This window comes from Bos javanicus, chromosome 4 (genome assembly GCF_032452875.1).
Source record: "Bos javanicus breed banteng chromosome 4, ARS-OSU_banteng_1.0, whole genome shotgun sequence".
Classification (NCBI taxonomy): domain Eukaryota; kingdom Metazoa; phylum Chordata; class Mammalia; order Artiodactyla; family Bovidae; genus Bos; species Bos javanicus.
The window spans coordinates 93,030,854-93,046,076 of record NC_083871.1 but is presented as its reverse complement, the minus strand read 5'-3'; positions in this window follow the sequence as shown (position 1 = coordinate 93,046,076).

Sequence of the window (15,223 nt, the reverse complement as noted above, 5' to 3'; positions counted from 1 at the left end):
AGTGAGAACAAAGCGTATTGCAAAGCACTGTGTTAAAGGGTCCGAAGTGATCCAAGTCCAAAGAGCTGGGAATGAGCTTCAGAAAAGGGAGCCATGGGCCTGGCAAACAGGCAGGGCTCTCAGGAGACCACAGGTGACTAGTGCCTGCTCTCCCCCGCCAATGCCCTTACACCAGCCCCAGGCAGGGGCAGATGTTTACTTGTCTGGGCAGAAAAGGGGGCCCAAAGCGCAGGTCGCCATAGCGCAGAGCTGGCCTGGGTGAAGGGAAAGTCGTTCAGTCGTCTCCAACTCTTTGGGACCCCATGGGCTCTATAGTCCATGGAATTCTCCAGGCCAGAATACTGGAGTGGGTAGCCGTTCCCTTCTCCAGGGGATCTTCCCAACCCAGGGATCGAACCCTGATCTCTCATATTGCAGGCCTATTCTTTACCAGCTGAAACACCAGGGAAGCTGGCCTGGGATATGCAGCTAAAGGGATCTGGGTGCGCCCTGGACAGTCTCTCTTTCTCTTCACTCCATCTGAGTCGCTGGGCTCAGCATCGTTGACTCAAGGGAAGAAGGAAAAAGAGAACGTGGGGGAAAGCCAGCAGACAAAACCAACAAGAAAAGGAAATTTGCTGATCGAGTGAAATTCTCTCCTGACACCCAGCAAGTTGAGCACGTGACTGGATGCCAGCGGGGGCCTGCGGCGGGGCATTTTTTTGCAGTAAACTTGGCTGTTCTCCTCATTGCCTCTCGAGGCCCAGGGCTGGAAACTGGAAGACCCCTACAGAAGATAGGCCTGAGACCCTCCAGGTCTATCCAGGATAGAGGAGGGATGATGGCAACCAGTCTCCTGTCTATGGCCAGAGAAACGGGCATAGGGTGGGCTCCCTGAAGAACAGGGGGCGGGGATCACAGAGGCATTTCTGGAAATAAATTCCATCCAGGACCAAAGGAAAACGAAAAGGGCAACTCAAAGTTTCAGGAGGATTTGGGGGTGGGCCGTCTCTTCCGACTCCACTCTCACCCTGTGAGGTGCCTAATCTCCCTCTGAGAGAAACAGTGCCCTCATCACCAGAAATGAGCCCTGGGAAGAGAGAGAGAAGATAACGTGTCTAGGAAAGCCCCTCTGTTTTGCTCCCCCTGCTTCCATGCCCACCCCAGGCAGCCCTGGCTCTTCCTAGCAGGGCACTGATTACGTACCAGACCCCATGAGAGCAGTTTTCCGTGCATTATCTCATTCATCAGCACAACCAACCCTGGGAAGCAGGCAGTTACCATCCCCTGGGCTGGGGGAGATGGAGTAACTTGCGCGATTCACACAACTGGCAAAGGCACCTGCCTGTGAGCCCAGCTTTTAACCCTCAACCATCCCGTCTCTTGTTGGACTCAGATAAGGCTTCAGCTTCCTTCTCAGCACAGCAGTGCGGATGGCCACTACCCACAGACCTAAGTTGGCACAAGAAATACAACTGTTTTCCAGATGTGTTATATTGGCGTGTTGGCTCAGACGCAAGTTGTGGCTGCTGGATGATTGGACCCGGGCTGTAGAAGGGCCTCACCTCTCACCTGTAAGTTTATGTATGGAATCCCGGAATAATAAACCGAGAATAGACCTAAAAAATGGACTGTAGCGTGTGGATTTTTCAGATGAGGAAGCTGAGGCCCAGAGACGCCCAGCCTTAAGATTAGAATCTGGTATCTGACATCCCAGTGTGGGGCCCTTGATTAACTCTTCCCGACGACCTCTGCACTGCTGTCGGTGAGCCCAGACCTCGCTTCCCGCCAGCCCCCTTTCAGCGGGGTTTGGAAGTCTGCAGGAAGAGCCGGAGCTCAGCGCCCCGAACCCGCGGCGGCGCGGTTTCTGGGGGCTCCTTGAGCCCGCGGCCAGGCGGTTTCTGGACCGGGCATTGGCCAGCGGGAGAGGCGGTGGAGGAGTTCCCGTGGCCGAGCTCGGGTCTTGATCAGGCTGGACGACCCCGGCCAAACGCCCCCTGGCGGTGAGAACCGAGAGAGGGCGCTGGGCCTCGTCCAGCCCCAGCATCAGGGCATGTTTGAGAGAGGAGAATGAGGCACCGTTTGTTGGGCAGCCACCAGGCGCTGGCCAAACATCCATGTCAGATCAGCTTAAAGGATTGACAGCCAGACAGCGGAGCCCCACGGCCTTCCCAGCCCAGGTCCCAGGGCAACCTGGTTCCTGTCTAGCCAGGATTAGATGGCCCCGAAGCTGCCTTTTCAGACACCGGATTACAAAATGTGGCAGGCCTCCCCTCCACTCACACTTCCTCATGAAAGCCCCTTCTCTGCTGTTTACCCTTATCAGATATTGTATTATTCAACAACTTTTTACATATAAAGAAATGTGAACAGTGATCATATAAACCTCAGTAGCAGGCATACACCTGGGTATGTGAGAAGGGGGTGCTCAGGCTTGGGGTGAGGATAGGAAAGGCTCCCACGGGTGGAACCTCCAGTGGTGACCAGGTCTGTGGTTTCTTCTTTCTCGCTACAGAGGGAGCAGGGAGTGGGCTGGAGAGCTGCTCTGACTTGCCCGGCTCACCCCAGCTAAGGGGAAAGGGCACCATGAACCAGATACCAGATATCCTGATTCAGGTCAGCCTGTGATTTACTGAAGGCCACTCCTCAAATTCCTCCCCCTAGATCTGTCAGTATTCCTAAAACATTGCTGTTATAGGCCCCCAACCCCATCTACTGCTGGAGGGTTTGGGGGTTCAAGAATGTCCTCTCTAATCACGCTGGAAGGAACTCTTCACTTGTCACGATTACTTGTGGAGGATTCTGGCACCTGCAGAGGTGAGGGAGTGGGGGAGTTCTGGCAGGGACACTGGGACCTCAGAGATCACCTTGATGTGTTTCCTACAGCTCTGGGAGGCTCTTCTTCCTTCTGTGCAGCTGTCTGCCCAGCTAGAGTAGGAGCTCCTCTGCTTGCTACTATTTGCTGTTGTTCCCTTGAGTCTGCAACAGTGCCTGGCACGTAGTAGGCACCAGGAAATGTTTGCCAAACAACTCCTTTTACTCCAGCTCCTCACATTTAATTTAACTGGGCTGACCCAGAACCTGCTAGGAGTGGCTAAAGAGCTGCCCTTCACATTCCTCCCCCAACCCTCCCACCCACTCCCCACCCACTCCCCACCCACCCCCCACCCCCACCCCAGACAGCCCAAGGATGAGCCCAGTGGCAAGAGAAGCCACAGGACTCCTCTAGAAATGTTTTTCATAAGTTAGGCTCCAGTGAGGGAGTTCAGAATTCCTGAAACAGCCAGTGTGCCTTTGGGCATAAACACTTTGCCTGCCAGCTCCCCGATGTGTCTATGAAAGGCATCCATCAAGCAGCTCTCCTGGCCTGGTGGGGCTGGGCGGGGAGCTTCACTCTTCCAGGATGCTTCCTAGAACCCCGTGGGGCTGCCTGTTCTGGGCCAGGACCGCCTTCTTCTCCGGGGCCCGCCGCAGCTGGCCCCTGAGACAGTAGCTGCTTGTCCTTCCTCCTGGGCTGGGAACACATCTGCGTTTGGCAGTGCCCAGATTGAGCCCTATTACCCTCCTTGCTGACCGTGCAGGAGCAGAACATTTTCTCCAGCCCCTACCCCACCTCCCCTGGGAAAACAAAGCTGATGTTCCCACAGCCAAGGTCCTCACTAACCAAGGAGATGATGGCCATGTCCAGTTCTTGGAAGAGCGAGGCCAGAGTGTGTTCTTAGGAGGGCAGGAAGGCACCGGGGGATCTCGAAGCTCCCCAGATGGGGCAAGTGGAGCGAGGCTGTGAGACTAAGTGATGCAACTGGAACAACAGGAGACTGAGAGGAAACTAGAGAGAGAAAGGGATGGGGGAGGAGGAGAAAAGTCTGATTTGCAGCTTTTATTTCTGTTGTCTTTGAAGTTAGACTTCAAGTGAAATCAAGAGCACAAAAGCAACAAAGCAGCAGGAAAAGTTAGAGATCAGGCAGTTGGTGTGTGCTTCAGGGACTCACAGGGAGACTTGCTGCATGCTCCACCCCACGCCAAAGGCAGAATACCAGGAGTCACCCCGCCTTAGGGACACCTCAGGAGACTGTGACAGAGGGGCTTCCTGGGTGCCTGCATTTTGCTAGGTGACAGTAACATCCTGGAAGGCAGGGACCTAGCTCTGATTTATTTCTGTATGTACCATGCCAAGTACCATACCAAGTACAGAACCTAGCATACATTAGTTGCTCAGCAATGTCCTGGGAGTTGTGCAAAGCCTTTTGCACATGTAAATTCATCTTTTCCTTTCACAAGGTTATGAGATAGATATTATTATCTTCGTTTTACAGAAAAGAAAATGGAAGCACAGAGAGGTTTAGTTACTTGCTCAAGGACACACAGTTCAAAAGCATCAGAGATGGGATTCAGAACCACGAAGACTGATTTGAAAGACTGCTCTTACTCACCATGCTCTACACTCTTGAAAGAAAAAGAGAGGAAAAAGAAAGCAAAACATCTTGGTCATGGAATTGAAAGAGATCCCAGGGATCACTTAAATTAAGCTCTTTATTTAATAAGTTAAGGTTTAGACAAGTGAAGAGACTTGGACTGGCCAGCTATTGGCAGAGTCAGAATTAGAACCTGAATCTCCAGACTTCTGGTCCTGGAGCTTGCTGCTGCATGGGCTTGTCTTGAAAGAGAACAACCAGTGTCTTTCAGGGTTTGTAAACCAGCTATTTAATAGAACCAGTGTCCACTAGGCTTGGGGAAACAGTGGAAACTGGACCCTTTCTCTCACTCCCCAGCCGTCCCCACCAACTTGTTCTGGCCAGGCTGGCTCCCTAGGTCACCCAGGCTGCAGGTCTCTAGGAGGCAGGCAGGAGGTGTCCCTGAGGGAAGATGCCCAGGCCAGCCCTTGGGAACGTGGGCTCTGTCTGAGGCACAATACTCCATGGCCCAGCCCGGGACATGAGGGTGTCCCATGTGGATTTTCTGTGCTTAGATTGCAGCATAAACTCCTAGTTCTCTGGCTCCTGACTGCTTACAATTTTCAGGGTAATTTTTCTCCCAGGGCATTTGTTCTGGATCCCTGTCTGATACATAAGATATCACTTTTGGTTCAACATATTTAAAACTTATTTTTCCCCTAGACAAGACAAATTGAATTTGTCTTCCCATATGGGGCCTTTCAAAAAGATTGGTGCTGAGACAGGCTGGGTTCCCAGAGTGATGTAGTTTGATTAGTCCTGACATTCTTTTCCTGCTTATGGGGGTTGGGGGGCGGGAAGTAGGTAATTGCAGATATTCCAGTTGGGAGAAGGTGTGATTGGGTTTTTCTCCTGTGGGGGAAAAACAAATTCTTTCACATGGATGAGTTTTTGGCATCTGCTGTATGTCTCTGCTGCGAGACGGAAACTTCTGGAATAGAAACCTCCCTCCAGCACACAGTCTGATGGTTCAGGGAAGCCTTTGGTTCAAGCTGGGGGTGGAGGGGCAGGGTGAGCTGGCTGGCTCCTCTTCTGGCCTGTGCAGGCTTTGTAAAGCCTTGTCCGGGACTTTCCTGGTGGTCCAGAGGTTAAGACTTCACACTCCCAGTGCCAGGAGCCTGGGTTCACTCCCTTGTCAGGGAACTGGATCCTACATGCTGGCAAATAAGAGTTTGCATGCCACAGTGAAAAGATTCTGCATGCTGCAAGTAAGGACTCCACATGCTGCAACAGAGATCTGAGATCCTGAGTGCCACAGCCAAGACCCCGTGGAGCCAAATAAACAAATAATTTTTAAAAATGGGGGGAAAAAAAGAAAAAGAAAAGCCTTGTCTTGCTCATCTCAGCGCTGGAAAAGCTTTCTGACATACTGAATCCCACTGTGGGGCCCGGGGTCAGCACAGAGTGGGTTTTCCGGATGCTCCTGATGCTGGGCTGCCTCCTCTCCTGCCTGCCATCCCAGGACTTTGACAATGAGTCCCAGGGACAGGGCTGGAAAGGCAGAGGCAGGGTCCGCAGGGTCAGGGGGCAGCCTTTATCCTGTCTGCCTGCGCTTTGCCTCAGACACCGGCAGAGGGTCTGGATGAGAGGGTCCCTCGAGGTTTCTAGGGGGCAGGCCAAATAATGGGGTGGGGGTCCCCAAGTCCCCAGAGTCTCTTCCTCTCATGTCAGGAGGCACTATCGCCTCTGGCCACCATGCCCCCTAGCAGAATCTATGAGTTGTGAGGAGGCCAAGGGGGATGGCTAGCTGTTTCTCTGAGGGGACTTGTCAGAGAGGAGAGGCCTTGAGGAAAAGGCCAGGGGGTGGATGGGAGGGGGAGAAGCAAGGCCTTCGACGAGAAGCCTCCAGCATATCAGGCTGAAGTTTCCACCCAGCCTGGGACTTCCCCAGCACTCCAGACCCTGCTAGACTTGTCCCCTCCTTCTCTGTGACCACAGCCCCAGTCCTACCCCTGGTCAGCTACAGGTCTCTTTGAGAAGAGGAGCTGGAAAGTTGTGGAGCAGTTCCACAGCAGGGCGGAACATGCTTGCGGGTGACCCCTCAGTGCTGACATGCTGGGCTGGGCTCTAGTCATTGCTCTTGAGGGCCCCATGACCCAGTGTTTGTTCTTGGGTCCTTCCGAGCTCCTGCAGTGTGCATACTGCAAAGTAATACTGCTGGGGTATTGGCTGATTACCTCTGCAGCAATGAAGTCTAATCTTGTTAAATAAAGGAAGCCTTGAATAAATGTCTGCTCATTCCTGCCAGTACTTTCCTGCTGCCCCAGCCAACATAGCTCTGTGACCTTCAGCCAGTCACTTAACCTCTCTGAGTCTATTTCCGTACTTAAAGAAAGTAAATACAATACTATACTCCTTCACCCTGGTTTTTGTGGGGATCAAACATAACAATGTGTGTGAAGGTCTTTTCCAGATGTCAAGATGCTATTCCCCTATACGGGATCATTACTGATCATCATGCTTATTGTAATGTGCCCAGAACCGCCATACCTTATAATATAAAGTGTCAGCAGCAGGAGTTCCATTATAAGGGAGGAAAAAAGGAACCAATTTTCCCAATGGAAAAGAGTGACCCCAGAAAGAGCAGAGAGACCAATAAAATAACCCCAACAAGAGGGATGACAACTTGGATCACTTCATGTCAAGGCTCAGTTCAGCACAGTTTAGTTCAGTTCAGTTCAGTCGCTCAGTCGTGTCGGACTCTTTTCGACCCCATGAATCGCAGCATGCCAGGCCTCCCTGTTCATCACTAACTCCCAGACTTAACTCAGACTCACGTCCACAGAGTCAGTGATGCCATCCAGCCATCTCATCCTCTATCGTCCCCTTCTCCTCCCGCCCCCAATCCCTCCCAGCATCAGAGTCTTTTCCAGTGAGTCAACTCTTCGCATCAGGTGGCCAAAGTACTGTAATTTCAGCTTTAGCATCATTCCTTCCAAAGAAATCCCAGGGCTGATCTCCTTCAGAATGGACTGGTTGGATCTCCTTGCAGTCCAAGGGACTCTCAAGAGTCTTGTTCAATAACAAAATGTTCCCCATTCTAATGAGGAGAAATTTTTAGTACCAAAGACAGTCATTCCACATTTTTCTAAGCCTGGGGTCAAAGGCTATTTTTTATCTGATGCTGTGTAATTGAAGTTAAGGGGCTTCCCAGGTAGCGCTAGTGGTAAAAAGACAAGATCCAGGTTCGATCCCTAGGTTGGGAAGATCCTCTGAAGTAGGAACTAGCAACCCACTCCAGTATTCTTGCTTGGAAAATTCCATGGACAGAGAAGCCTGGTGGGCTATAGTCCATGGGGCCACAAAGAGTTGGACATGACAGAGCACAGCACACAGTTGAAGTTAAGAGCCAGTCGGAGATGGTTTTAGATCTTTGTACAAAGAGTAAGGGGTCAAAGTGAGTCTCTCCTCTTCCCTTTCTCAGAAAGAAATCCTAACTGGAACAAGGCTCTGGAAGGCTGTCAGGAATCAGAGAAGCCAGGACAGAGATGCTCAGAGCATTCCTGGAGAAGATCATCTATTGTTTCTATCTTCCTAAAGTCCATTCCTCTTTCTCTTTTTGGTAATAGAACCCTCGTTTCTGGGGGGTGGGGGGAACTACCCCTTCCTCACTCTCATGCCAACTAAGATCGACCTCTTCCCCAGTTTCTGGAATGACTCAAATTTGACCAATCAGAATACTGTATCTTCTGGGCCACAGTGATTAGCTCAGCAAGGGGCACGTGATCCAAGCCAGGCCAATGACAGTAGGTCCTGAGACTTCTGTTAGAACAATTAGGAAGGAGATGTTCTCTTCTTTGGGTGGATCCTTCAAACAGGAATATAGAAGCATGGAGTTTTTGTGGTCGCCTTTGTTACCAATCTAAGAATGATGCCAATGTTGAAGGAAGCAGAGTTGAGAGATTGAGAACGATGCTTGGTGACATGGTTTGAGCACACTGGTTTAGCTGCACAGGAAAGGCAAGGCAAGGCAGGGTAAGGGAGATACATTCCAAGGTCCAGAGTGGGTGCCTGAAATCGCAGATAGTACAGGACCCTGTATATGCTTTTTTCCCATCCATACGTACCTATGGGAAAGTTTAATTTATAAATTAGGCACTGTAAGAGATGAACACCAATGATTACTAATAATAAATAAAATTTTAACAGTATAGTATAATAGAAGTTATATGAATGTGGTCTCTCTCATTATCAAAATATTAATATCTTATTGTACAAATTTAATGCCTTTTCCATCTTATCTAAGCACTGACCTTTCACTGTGGCCATACCTTTTGCAGTTTGAGGTATGCCAGCAAAACTAGCACATGTTTCTTTTTCCTTCTTCACTATTCCATGGGTAGAAGATTCATTCTTCCTGCAGATCTTAGCAACCTCAGCATATTTTTTCCCTTTCCTTATTAGGTCTAGAACTTTCACCTGAAGGAAACACTGTACGGCTTCTCTTGGGCATATCTGAATTGCCAGCATCACTACTTTTGCACTTTGGGACCAGAGTTAAGTAAAACAAGGGTTCCTTGAACACAAGCATTGAAATACTTGGACAGTGGAGCTGAAAACTGAGATTGCTACTAAGAGACTAATCAGAGGATACTTCGGACAAAGGGATGATTCATGTCCTGGGTGAGAGATTTCATCCCACTACTCAGAATGGTGAGCAATTTAAAACTTTTGGATTATTTCTGGAATTTTCCATGCAGTATTTTCAGACCCCCGTTGACTGAAAGTAATTGAAATCTTGGGAAACTGCTGAATAAGGGGCTGGGGGGACTACTATATGTATATCCAGCCTGGGTGTTGCAAGTCTGAAGACTCAGGTTCTACTCCTCAAATGGGAGTCTTGTGATACCTCTAAGCCTTGGTTGTTGTTATTTAGTTGCTAAGTCATGTGCGACTCTTTGCCACTCCATGGACTGTGGCCCACCAGGCTCCTCTGTCCATGGGATTTCCCAGGCAAGAATATTGGAATGGGTTGCCATTTCCTTCTCCAGGGGATCTTCCCAACCCAGGGATCGAAACTGTCTCCTGCTTGGCAGGTGGATTCTTTACCACTGAGCCACCTGGGCCTTGGTAGCATTTTCTAATACATGGGATAAATGACAAACACTCTGTCACACTGCCCCAAGGATAGGACAATCATCAATCCCTCCTTCCTGAAGTGTGGAGGGAGTTTCCTGTTTTCATGATCTCCAAATAATTGGTGGGTTTTAAAGGCCAGTTCCACATTTTGTGTTGACCAAGGTCCAAGCTCACGTGAGGAAGGGAGGGGGCTCCCCTTTCTGTGACTGGGGCTGGCGGGAGGGTGGAGTCTCTGCTTCCCATGCCTCATGCTGCACCTGCTGGGCCTCCTCTAGACGAATACATGCATTTTATACACAGAAGAGGTGAAGCTGTGAGGGTTGGTGTTCCCTCAGGAATTATGGCCAAAAAAGGGTGGGGCTGTCAAGGCAACTTCAGAATTGTTGGCGGTGGCTTTTTTTCCATTTATTTTGTTTATTTCACTGCGCAAGGTCTTATAATAGTTGTGGTGTGTGGGGTCTAGTTCCCTGACCAGGGATTGAAGCCAGGCCCCCCTGCAATGAGAATGTAGTCTTAGCTACTGGGCCACCAGGGAAGTCCCCAGGAATGGTTTTCTGACCTGTGATATTTCTGGAGGCCCTCTGCCTGGGATGAAATGCTGGTCTTCAACAGGAAGGCCCTGCCTGAGGTTTGGCAGCCCTGAGTACCCAGGGCCTGGCTTCGGCCCAAGGATGTCAGGAAACATACCTTCCAAACAGGGCCTGCCCAGCTCTGCGCTCCCTGAATCTCCTGAAGCTTATATGGAAGGTGTGGGTGTGTATTGGGGGGTGAGCTGCACACCGGGGCAGAGCACAGATCCAAAGTAAAAGTGATGAACCTTCCTGGGCTGTGACCTGATGCAGAGCCCTAGGGACAAGGTTCTGAAGGTTGGGATGAAGAATCTTTATGTTTGTTTGTTTTTTCTCAACTAGGAAAGAATCTACCTGCAATATGGGAGACCTGGGTTTGATCCCTGGGTTGGGAAGATCTCCTGGAGAAGGGAAGGGCTACCCACTTCAGTATTCTGGCCTGGAGAATTCCACAGACTGTACAGTCCATGGGGTCGCAAAGAATCAGACACAACTGAGCGACTTTCACTCACTTACTTGCTTGTTTTGAACAAGAGTTTATTCATTAGCTTTCTTGGATCGTTCTACATCAGTGACCCCTCAGTTGGCTTATATGAAGTGCCAAAATGTCTGAATCTCTGTGCTGGTGGTTTAGCCACACTCAGTCGTGTCTAACTCTTTGCGACTCCGTGGACTATAGCCCTCCAGGCTCCTCTGTCCATGGGATTTCCCAGGCAAGGATACTGGAGTGGGATGCCATTTCCTTCTCCAGGTGAATTTTTTTTTTTAATGATAATTTAATTGGGAAAGAGACAAGAATCCTGTTTCCTTCACAAATGGGCTGAGGGTTTCTCTCTATATAGAATGTTTAATATAGAGGAGTAACTGAACAGAGGGAGGACCATGATTTCCCTGGGGGAGGGGAAGGAAGGCTCACGGCTTCCTTGGGCACCCTGGGGCCCAGCAAGGAGGGGGCAGAGCTCACAGCTCTGATTTCTGCTCTTTTTTCTTTTTTTTAGCCAGCATCAGAACTTGCCTTGCCAGTGTCTTCAGCTGGTTCTTAACCACTTTCTCCTTGTTTGATTTGCTAAATGTCTGTTTTAGTTCAGTGTTTCACACCTGCTTTGACAGTCTACCATTCCCCCCATGCCCTGGGACATCTGCCAAGTGGTGACATCAACTGTGACGTGAAATGCAGCTCGGCTCCACGTGGCATCCTCACTCTCCCTCCTCCCTACATCACCTCCTTCCTTCCAAGAATGCAGATGCCCAGGCAGTGGAGGGGCTGGGCTGAGTGACCCTTCCCCTGCAAATATTTATTCTGGAAGTTTTACCCCAAAGTAGAGGACCTGGTAAAACGAACTCTTATGTACATACCACCCAGCTTTAACAATGAACAACATTGTGCTGATCTTATTTATTCAACTTCATATGTATATATATACATACCATACATATGTATGTAGATAATATATTATGATACATCTTGCTTATTTAACTTCATGTATATGTATATACATATTACACTTACATATGTATATATATACATAATAAATAAAAGGATATATTTCTTCCTGAAGTATTTTAAAATAAATCCCAGGTATCACTGTATTTCACCTTAAACTACTTCAGTTTGACTCTCTAATGAATAAGAAAACTTTCTTATTTCTAATGAATAAGAAAACTCTCTAATGAATAAGAAAACTTAGCTCTGCCATCATCAGAGCTAAGAAAATTAATAAGAATTCCTTGTCATCATCTAAAACAGAATCCACAGTCAGATTTCTGTCCATTGCCTCAAAGCAGTCTTTCACAGTTGGTTTGGATCTCTATCTTTGAACTCAAAAAGAAGTTTGCCGAGCAAATTCAGAGTGACCAGAATTCTAATGAAAATTCTAATTTAACGGCTAGGACTGTCTTCAGGTTTTTTGCAGAACTGGTTTACATGTAAATAATGGGCTTAATATACGACAGCCTCAATTTCTTTGGTCACCAAGCAGGAATGGGAGGCCTGCATTGTGCCAGATGCTATAGCCAGGCACTGAGCGGCCCTCAGAGGCTCACTACTCAGAGTGGGATGTGGCTGTGAAAGCCATGAAAAATGATTCCCTGTGAGCTAGTGTCTGGGAGCAAAGAGGCTGTGAGAGTTCGGTTGAAGGAAGAAATGCCAATATTAAGTCCTATTTTTGTAAGAAGACATTTTACACAGAAAATATTCAACAGTTGAGACTCCTTTGATTTGGCCTGATTGTCCCTCCAGTCAGCTATCATAAGGTGATGCCGTGGGTTGAATGTCTGTGTCCCCCCTCCCCCACATTCATGTGTTAAATCCTAATGCCATGTGATGGTGTTAAAAGCTGGGGCCTTTGCCTGATGATTAGGTCATGAGGGTGGAGTCCTCATGAACGGCATTAGTGTCCTTATTAAAGAGAATTCAGACAACCCCTAGCCCCTTCTGCTACATGAGGACACAGTGAAAGATGTGGTCTATGAACCAGGAAGGGGGCTCTCACCAGACACAAAATCTGCTGGCACCTTGGTCTTGCACTTCTAGCCTCCAAAACTGTGAGAAATAAATTTCTGTTACTTACAAGCCACCCAGACTATGTGGTTGTTTCGTCACTGAGTTGTGTCTTTTGCAACCCCATGGACCGAAGCCTGCAAGGCTCCTTGGTCCATGGGATTTCCCAGGCAAAAATACTGGAGTGGGTTGCCATTTCCTTCTCCACGGGATCTTTCCAACATAGGGATTGAACCTGCATCTCCTACATTGGCAGGTGGGTTCTTTACCACTGAGCCATCTGGGAAACCCAGATTATGGTACTTAGTTATAGCATCCTGGACATGCTAAGACAGGTGATGCTTAACTTTACATATTTCTCCTCTTTTCATTCCTCTCCTTCCTCCCTCCTCCCCTCCCTGCCTTCCTTCTTTCTTAATCTTGTAATCCTTCCCTCTTAATGGATTCCCCTTCCTGTCCATACTCTCTCAAGTCAAGCTTTCCTGAGGTGGATTCCCTTCTTCCTGAGGACCTCTCACTTAGCCTTGTTCCCCGGGGTGGCCCAGTGTTCTCTGAGTGCAGATGCGTGATTCCTGCACCTCTCCAGAACCTTGCTTCCCAGTTCTCCCAGGATCTGAGTCCACTCCATTCGCTCCGCAGCTGTCTTACTTTGAGTTCTTCCAAAAGCAGTGCCTGAGTTCTTGGTGCAGGAGGTGTACTTAATGTATTTTGGAGGCAAGAGAGGGGGGAGGGCTGAGATGTGGAAGGAGGGAAAGGTATTGAGAGTGCTTTATTGATGTGGTGACTGCTGGGAGCACCAGGGGCTCAATCCAGGTAGAAGGTAGTTCAGAATTGCTTCTGTGGACCCTAGGAGGCTGGCCCCCACCCAGCACTGGTTGTGGCTTGCTTATCTGAGGTCTTTACTGTCTTTTTCTTTCAGGCTGACCCATGTGAGCTGAGAAAGCTGACTAAAGCTTCAACGTGGAGTGATGTAGGGAGGGCCATGCAAGGCTCAGCTGCACACACAGCTGCGTTGAACTCAGAAGTGGGCTGAGGGCATCCACCGTGTCTGTTACAGCAGTCCTCATTCCTTTTTCTGCCCTGGCTCATTAACACGAATGACAGCAACGTAATTTATTGAGCACTCTTTGTGGAGCAGTCACTGGGGTAATAGCTTCACTCAATCTTCTAAAAATCTACGCAGACAGTGTTATTATGCTCCCATTGTACAGATGATTAACTGAGGCTGAGGCTAAGAGAGGTTAGGGCTTCCCAGGTAGTGCTAGTGCTAAAGAGCCCGCCTACCAGCACAGGAGACACAAGAGATGTGGGTTTGATCCCTGGGTCAGGAAGATCCCCTAGAGGAGGACACGGCAACCCACCCTAGTATTCCTGCCTGGAGAACCCCATGGAGAGAGGAGCCTAGCGGGCTACAGTTCATAGGGTCACAAAGAGTTGGACACGACTGAAGTGACTAACATGCATGCAAGAGATGTTAAGTAGATTGCCTAAGGGTTAAGCACCCCACTGGTGAACTTAACCCAGATGAATTTATGTGGTCAGATGTCACTAGACTCAGACCCTGCTGTTAAAAGCCTGGAATAAATTACTCTAAATTCCTTTTGGAAAAATAGGGTGTGATTTTTTTTTTTGGTTGTGTGCTGTTGTGCAGAAAGTTTCTGGGTTGGGGTCTTCAGAAGGTCCTCCTGGGTTGCTCTCAGGTTTTTCTCACTAGACTCAGCCAAAGTCTTGCCTTTGGAGATTGAACACGGCCACCAGACACTGCTCCCAGGCTCTGCCAGCTGTTTGGCAGATATGAGCTGCTGCCTCAGGGGAGCACAAGAGAATGCCTGAGGAAGGAGAATGTTCTGGAAGGACAGCTTGAAGAACAGGCCTTTCTTCTCTGACCCTGGGAGTCACTTCACAGAGGAGGGAGTGTGATCCCCCGGCCTCTGCCCGGAGACCCTTGCTGCTGCAGGCTGGCTTCCCCAGCTGCTGGCTGGAGGTGGGCGGACTTAGGCTGCATTTGCATCTCCCCAACCCCTCAGGCTGGAGGGGAGGGGCATGGATCAAGGCACAGCACCTTCCAGGTCCCTGAGCAAAGTGTTGTAAGAGATGGACTGAGGTCTGAACTTCTCAGCAACGTGGGCCAAAAAATTTCTTTTTTGTTTAAGTTGGTTTGCCTTAGGGTTTCTGTCATTCCCAGCTAAAGGACTCTTGTCCAGTCTGACCGGGAGAGGCCAGACACTTCCCTAAGCTGCCAAGCATCCCACTTAGGCTCCAGCCACATCAGGAGCTTTGCTTCCCCCTCTCCTCCCCCATCCAAGCTAGTGGAGGTGGGTTTGCATGAGTGTGTTCCCTGGGCCTGGATACTGACATTTAAAGCCTGCTGCTAACCCACTCCAGTGTTCTTGCCTGGAGAATCCCAGGGATGGAGGAGCCTGGTGGGCTGCTGTCTACGGGGTCGCACAGAGTCGGACACGACTGAAGTGCCTTAGCAGCAGCGGCGGCAGCAGCTAATTGTGATGTGAAGAGAAGAAAATTCACTTAAATCTGTTTTAAGGCTGACACTCTGCTAGATCATTATCTCATTAAACTCTCCAGAGAAATCAGAAATTTTTGGAGGAGCAATTTTTCACCTGTGGAAGTGACTGCCTTTGAGG